Source organism: Crocodylus porosus, unplaced genomic scaffold, assembly GCF_001723895.1.
Source record: "Crocodylus porosus isolate Cpor-Errol unplaced genomic scaffold, CroPor_comp1, whole genome shotgun sequence".
Lineage (NCBI taxonomy): Eukaryota > Metazoa > Chordata > Crocodylia > Crocodylidae > Crocodylus > Crocodylus porosus.
The window spans coordinates 1,631,624-1,639,515 of record NW_017728910.1 but is presented as its reverse complement, the minus strand read 5'-3'; positions in this window follow the sequence as shown (position 1 = coordinate 1,639,515).

Below are 7,892 nucleotides of genomic sequence, written 5' to 3'. Positions count from 1 at the left end.
TTTTCACCAGAGCGCCCCAAGGGATTTCATAGATTTCATAGACATCAGGGCTGGAAGGGACCTCGGGAGATCACTGAGTCCAGCCCCCTGCCCAAAGGGCAAGAAGTCAGCTGGGGTTATAGGATGACAAGGTCAAATGGTCATAAATTACTGCAAGACCATTTCAGGCTGGACATAAGGAAGAATTTCTTTACTGTCCGAGCCCCCCGAGGTCTGGAACAGCCTGTCATCGGAGGTGGTTCAAGCACCTGCATTAAACACCTTCAAGAGTAAATTGGATGCTTATCTTGCTGGGATCCTAAGCCTCCAGCTGACTTCCTGCCCTTTGGGCGGGGGGCTGGACTCAATGATCTTCCAAGGTCCCTTCCAGCCCTGATGTCTATGAAATCTATGAATATTCCTACTAGAAGGGTTTGAAAACTGAATCAGGAAACAGCAGGAATCTGACAACTTGCAACTGAGAATTGACTTATATATTTTGAATATTCATGATCAAGCCAGGAAGTATGAAATTCAAAAATATTTTAGTAGGATTACTATATTGATCTGCTACAAGATATCTTCCAATCAGAAAAAGGCTAGATTTTCTAAATTGTTATTACAACTTACTTTATTCTCACTGTAGATATCATTCTTCTGGTGACTTGAGGAAAAGTTGACTGTTGGCAGTGACTATAATTTGTTTTTCACAATTGTTTAGACTGTGGTAAAAGTTGAAACATTTGTATTTATGCTTTATACTTACATTCTGTTTTCTCAGGAACAGTTAAAATGTGAATTGTTAAGGCTTGTTTTACTCATTAACTTTCACTATTGACTCTGTGATAGATAGTCACTGTGAAGTCATTAATTATCCAAATCTGGTTTTATAAATAAACAAACAATTTGCATTCTTGAAATTGATACATGTCCCATAAGGCATCAGTGAGACATAGAATGGAAAAGGTCTTTCAGACAGAGTCAGTTTTTTTTCCTAAGGAGAACTGGTTTTAATCAAGAATGCCAATGAAGAGAGGAAGGAATTTATGACCTAAAGTAAAATGTATTTAGTATTAAGATAAGAACACTCACAGCAATTTAATTCCATGAGGGAGCCTGTATAGGTACTGATCCCCTTAGGCCCAGAGTTTTAAAGGTGTTCAGACTTTGGTTCAGTCAGCTTTACAGTGCCTAAGTAACTTAGACTCTGAGATGCCCAAGTCCTTTTTGACAATTAAACCTGGTTCTAAGGTCTTGAACTACAGTTGCAGAACATGTAGACATATATGAATAGTTTAGGTACTGAAGTTGGAGCAAAACAGGCTTCACTGTACAGGTTGCCTAACCTTGCCTAATACTCTTGGCATATATTCAACAACTGATGTCTGAGTTTTCACAGCTACATTTCTACTGCCAGTGAGCTGCCAAAATTAAAACTGCCTTGAGTATATCTAGACTTGTAATTGCACCTGCTAGTTACAGGATAAACATAGTCCAACTCTTATTCAAAGTCAACGAGACTTAAGCAACTCAATGTAGAAGGATGATCTTGTGGTTTGGGCATTTGTCTGGGATGTAGGAGAATGGGGTTCAGGTCCCTACCATTTGTGTGATCCACAAAGGGGACTTAGGCTCAGATTTGGTTCAGGTACAACACATAACCCTTAAGTTCCTGCTGCCTAGTGGAATCAAAGGCCATGTGTAGACGAAACAAGAAGCATGTGTGCATGACACTTTAAACCGAGCTAAATGCTTTTGCACTGCTTTAATGGTGTTGGTGTTAGCATGCCTTGGTTGCATATTGCATATTAATTCCAACTGCTGTAGGAAATTCAGTGGGATAATGTGTCTTAAACGACTTGGGGAGCATGAAACTAAAACTCCTTCGAGGAGAATTAGTTTGCTGCCCCTACAGCTGCAGAGCAAAGCACCAGGCTCTGTGAAGCTCCACAGTTCTGCAGGAAGCCCTGCAGGCAGCCTGCCAGCAGCACAGGAAAGCAGGCTCTGCCCAAGGAAAATGGTGAGCCTAATCTCTCCCCTCCACCCAAGCTGCACAGGGACCCGGTGCTTCCCAGTGCGGCTGCAGTGCCCACGGGGACCACCAGAGCCGGATGCCTGCAGCTGAGTGCCACCTGGGGGCGGCTGCTGCTGCCCAGAGGGAAGCACAGGTCCCCCCTGCAGCCCAGGGACTACTGCACCCACCAGCAGCTCACCCTTCCCTCCCTACCAGAGATGCAGGTAAGTCAGTGGAGTGTGTGCACAATAGAGGGGTGCACAGCCCTAAATTGAAGCAGTGTTTTTTAAAACCACTGCTTCATATTGATTTGGAAAGCCTAAAGCTTCTAGTGATTCATTTGGATTTGTAGATTTGGCCTCTGAATCGTCCAAATCATCTCTGAATCTGAATCACAATTCGAAGCTTTGCACAGCCCTATTACAAACTGTATCTTGTAAGCATGCTCTGAAAATGTCCACAGAATCTGGACCTGCAAGCTAGAAAGGCGAAGGAACCTAGTTTATGCTGCTGAAGGCAAGAGATTAAGCTGCTGAGTTAAGACTTAGATGAATCCTGTCAGAACCCAACATAGAAATGAAGGCACATTGGAAACTTTACAGATAGAAAAAATGCCTAGGAAATATAGGCACCTACATGATTTAGAGAAGCAGAAGACCTGAAAGTTTAAATTCTGGATTTAAGTGACTGGCTTTTTGTGGGTCCAGTCTTTTGTGTGTTAATTCCTCACTTTTCCTGACGGGGTGAGCACATCAATACAACACTGATGGCAATTATGAAAATATATTCACTAGATAGAAAGGTTACACAGCAAATTACTGAGTAGTTCTTATAGCAGAAGACTGACAGCCTTCCTTCATTCAGTATATAACCTATTTAAAAGTGGCATTTTGCACAGTCCTGTAAATGGTTTCTTAGGCATGACCACTTGACCTGGTTTATGAGTCAGAACACTACTGTATAAAGCATTACTTTCATTATCTTCTCTAGAAATGGGTTTCACAAGTGTCATTGCGGGAGGGTGAATGCGTCTCCCTGGCTTCACTCGGAGCTTGCCTGTGACCCTCAGATAAGTACCCTGCTGCTCACCAGTCAGCCGTGGCCCGCAGTCCCTTGGGCTTACCTGTTCCTGTTCTGCTTGCCATTCACAGCATATTCCTCTCTTTCTCCAAGTGCCCAGAGCGCAAGATTCTGTCCCTCGCCACCTGCCTTTTAAGTGTGGCGGCCACTTTTATTTCCCTTATCTCCACCCGGTGCGCCAGTCCTCCTCAGCTGGGCTCAGTCAGCTGCCAACCTTGTCCTTTTCATGACCCCATCCCTTTTGGCTACCATCATCCCATGACTTTTCCCCATGTAACAGGGTTTCTATCTTAACACCCTGTTACAGTCATCCATCTCCTAACCAAAAGCTCTAGGAAAGAGAATCTCTGTCCCTAAATTTCAATTTAATATTAGACTAATCATGTAGCCATGCTGTAGCTAGAAAATCTATCCCAATCCTTCTAAATGGAGAATGTACCCAAAAACTCACACTTAATGAATACTATAACCTCAACCAGGCTATGCTCCAAGAGCCGAAAGGTTGGAAAACATTTTGTTCAATTCTCCAGGGTTCTTTTAAATACCTCCTCTTCTCAATTTAGAGGTTGGATAGACATCTTTATTATTTTAAATCTAAATAGGTATAGGGTTTCCAAAAGATCCCTACCAATAGCTAGCTAGAAACAAATACAGCTTATACCTGGGCCAATGCTTGATTTTCTCGTTTTAGAAAATTACAGTAGAACAAATTCTGCATTTTAGCAGAACCTAGAGATTCTATTATTCCACTAAGCCTCAGCATTTGGCTACCCAATTTTAGCCAAATTCTGCATTTTGGTATAGGACTGTGGACACAATTTGATCCTAAATATCAGGCATATACCATAGTTTTCCACAAAATTCTCTCTCATGATTATATTTTTAGATTAGAGAAGTGTATCTACCATTGACCTACTCATGTGCCAGTGCCTCTGAGTGTTTATTGTACTGTTTGTCTTGGTTACACACTGAAAATGTGTATTTCCCCTTCAGTATACAAGTCCTATTTTCAGGAAGAGTTCCCAGACAATTCAGAGACCTAAATGCTGAGAAAGTTTTCCCTTATATTTTTAAAGCTGCTAAACCTTGTTTCACTTAACTTGATCTTCTTGTGAATCTGAAAAAAAGAAAAGCAATCAGGAGTAATATTCAAGAGCTACTAAAGAACTAACACAACATAATTTGAGACATGTCTGTTGTATAAACAACTTTTAGCTGAACTACTGCTAATATTTTATAGAAAATTTGAGAAGTTAAAAATGCTGGGCTATCAATTTTTTCATCAGATGAAATCATAACTAGATCAAATGTTTCCCAGTAAAGAATGTACCCCAAACACTTTTCTATGCTCAGTGGAATAATATAACCTCAGCCAGGCTCTATTACATTCCTTCCAAAAGGTCATAAAATGTTCTTATTGAACTCTCTAAAGCTTTTTATTACTTCCACTTTTTAGGAAGTTTGAGAAATAGTTTGCTCAAACAGACATAAAAGAAATTCTTGATCACACTTGAGTTACTTAAGTGCTCTGAAAGTAACTGGGGCATTCACTGGCTGTATGATCACTTCTAGTAGCAATTTTATTATCATAGAACAGCATATGCATATTGTTGCTATGAAATATATGAATGGAGGTAGAACATTATCTTGGAAGATAAACAAGGAAAACTGAATGGTAATGTGTGTGTTCCACGTATTTTAAGAACACACTGTAACTATCACCAACAGTGTATATAAAAGCCACCACTGTGAAATGTCAATTTTACCTGGTCCATTTATAGTCTTTTCATGGAGGTTTTACTGCAATGTCACAAGAAATCAAGAGAAAAAGAAACCGAGGTGAGAGAACTGGTTCAGATAAAAAGAGAATCATACATTCATTCAAAACTAGAACCAAAAATATTCACAAGCATTTGGATACAGATTTTTCTCATTTCTTTTCCTTTTTTCTTTAAATTTATTTTATGCATGTCTTGTCCATCATAGTCTTGGCTTGGTGTAGACATACTGAAACAATATTCTCACAGCATCTGTGGTCAAGGCTATGCTAGATGGTACTGGAAATTTCATGCAATTCCAGGCCACTGTGGTTTGGATAAACTGGAATCACCATACAAATTTTGGATGCTTATCTAAAACAGAACTTCTGAGGTTTGCTCATCACTGCAAAACATGTAATAAATACTAATACATAAGAGGCAACCCAGTTGCTCAAAACTTGCTATTGTCTTCAAACGTACCAGGGCTACACTTACTTTGTATAGCTGTACACACCTCAGCAGCCTTCATACTGCACAATGCTTAGGTGTTTGTGTGATTTGAAGCCCATGAATAATATCTGAAGCTGAAGGCTGAATCTGAATCAGTAGACGCAAGCCAAAAGAAGTCAGTAATGGGAGAATCTCAGGCGACTCAGCTTGAGAGAGCTAAGATTCAGGAAAGTCCCGGCCTGTATGGGGTCTCTCTACCTTACTGACTGCTTGAACGTTGCATCTTGCTTGCCATGCCTTTAACAGTAATAAATGGTTGAAGTCTTTGTCAGAAGGCATCTATGCTGGTGTCACATCACGTAAGGCAATGCTCCGGTCTTCTCTTGGGGCCTCCAGTGCACTATCTGCAGAGAGTCCTTTCCTTGGGCCCCCACACCCAAGAACCTGACAATCATTTCTTAGGGTGGCTGCCCACAATGGGAAACGATAGTCTATGCACATGGCTTCTGCCCACTAGGAATAACAATCCATTGTCTGGGCTCTTGCTCGTACTCAGTCCACTATGGGATTTCTGGGCCACAACACACACAGTGTAGCTTTGCCTTCCTTGGATAAGCTCCCCAGGGTCACAGAATCCACTGAGGATTCCCAATTCCCATTTACCAGTCTACCACACACTGCACAGGCTACAGACTGGGGAGCCTCTTTTGCTGCTCATGCCACAAGCGACCTGCTATTGTTTGGGTTGCTTGTGGCATTGGTGACCACCTCCACCGCACCTCCTCACCACATGCACAGCCACCTCCTGCTCCCAGCCGCATGCATTGTGTGAGCAGCTCCTCTCTCTGTTGCTGTATGCAATGCAGAAAGTCTGGCTCTGTCCCTTGCCACATCCCCAGTACAAGGACCCCGGCCTCCTCCCCTGCTTTGAGCAGCACAGGTACCATGGCTCCTCTGCTGTGTGCACCATGCAGGCAAATCGACACTCCACTGCAACAGCCCAATTCCAACCCACTGCATGGGTAGCCCAGATGCCAGTAGCCCAGCTCCCTCTTCCACTGAATGCATAATAAAGGCACCCCAGTCCCCTCCCACTTGCAACCAGGAGTAGAGGCAGGCAGACAAAGCCAGCAAGGCAGGGGGAGCTTGGAGATGCCAGCTGCTTCTGCATCAAAAGCAATGAGGGGAGTTGCAGTCAGGCAGGACCCTATGGGCCACATGTGAGCTCCCAGTTAGGACACCAGTTGGACAGCCCTGGTTTAACCCATCAGGCCATCCAACTGCTTCTACCTCAAAAGGTCTGTTCCAGAAAAACTGCCAGATGCTAAATTAGACTATAGTAGTCTTCAAATGAAGTAGCCCATGCTCCTCTGGACCACTGTTCTCAGCAGTCTTTCCCCAGGGCACATCCTGCACAACTTAACCCTTGTTGCCCTCAGTATCAAGCTCTTTGCTTCCCCAGTTCAGGCTCTTGCTCAGTTCCAGGCCACTTCTCCAGGCTGCCCTAAGGGCAACTGACCAACTCAGCCCACTTCAGAAGTTACAAAGCCCAGAGAGGAGGCAGTGCCTAAGTCTGCACCTGCTCTCTTAAAGAAGCTAAACCTCTTTTCTTCCCTCAGTGTAATGGGGCCCTAGGTCTCCCATTACAATTACTATAAATATTGAGTGGACTGGTATTTAAAGCACTGCTGAAAATGGTACACATCTGCACTTTGAGAAATATTATCCATTCATGAGAAAAAGATTTGTGTAATTATTGAAAAATATTAATGCAATTCCCCTAATGGTAATGTACATGCCTTCTGCTCTGGTTTTGCACTTAAATATATTAAGAAATCTAAATTTGTTGCATTGTTTGATACAGAAGTAGTTTTCCAGACAGGTCACATTGATTTGGTGCCTAAAGAAAGGAAACAAATCAAGGCAACTGGGATAAGGAAAGAATAAAATGAACAAGGAGAAATGGGATGTAGTACACAAAAGTGAATTAATTCAAAGTCTTTTACTGTCTGATGCTAGCTTTAGGACCTCAGTCTCTTACTCTCCCCCCATATCCACAATCTGCATACCACACATCAAGATTTGATTCCTGATCCTTGTCTCTTGTTCCCTGTCTGGCCTTGCTCCCTTACTTCATGGGTTACCACTACTGCATAGTCAGCATATTCAGCCACAATGAGACAATATTTCCAGCCATGAGTGTTTAAAAAATATGAGTCAGGCCCTATTCAGGCCACACAAAGGGGTAGAAATACTCTTCAAAACTTTTCCCTTTCAAATAATGCATCTATTTGCAAAGACCTAGTATAATCTAGACCCTAGACAATGAAGAAATGACAGTTCAAAAGAGAGTCTTACCCAAGTACTTCTAGATAAGAGCAAAAATTTTATCAGTGATCTCAATATCTGTATACATGTAGAGTACCTGATGGCATCCAAAATATGTAAAAATCAATGCAACTTCTTCCTGAACCTTGCAAATTATTTCATCTCCATAACTCTTACTGAAATTAATTGTAATGGTTCTTTGTGTTTGGAGCATGCCAATCGGAGCCTAAATCAACAACAAAAAAACCCGTCTTTCTATCCTTTTCTCTTCTGGGCTCGGG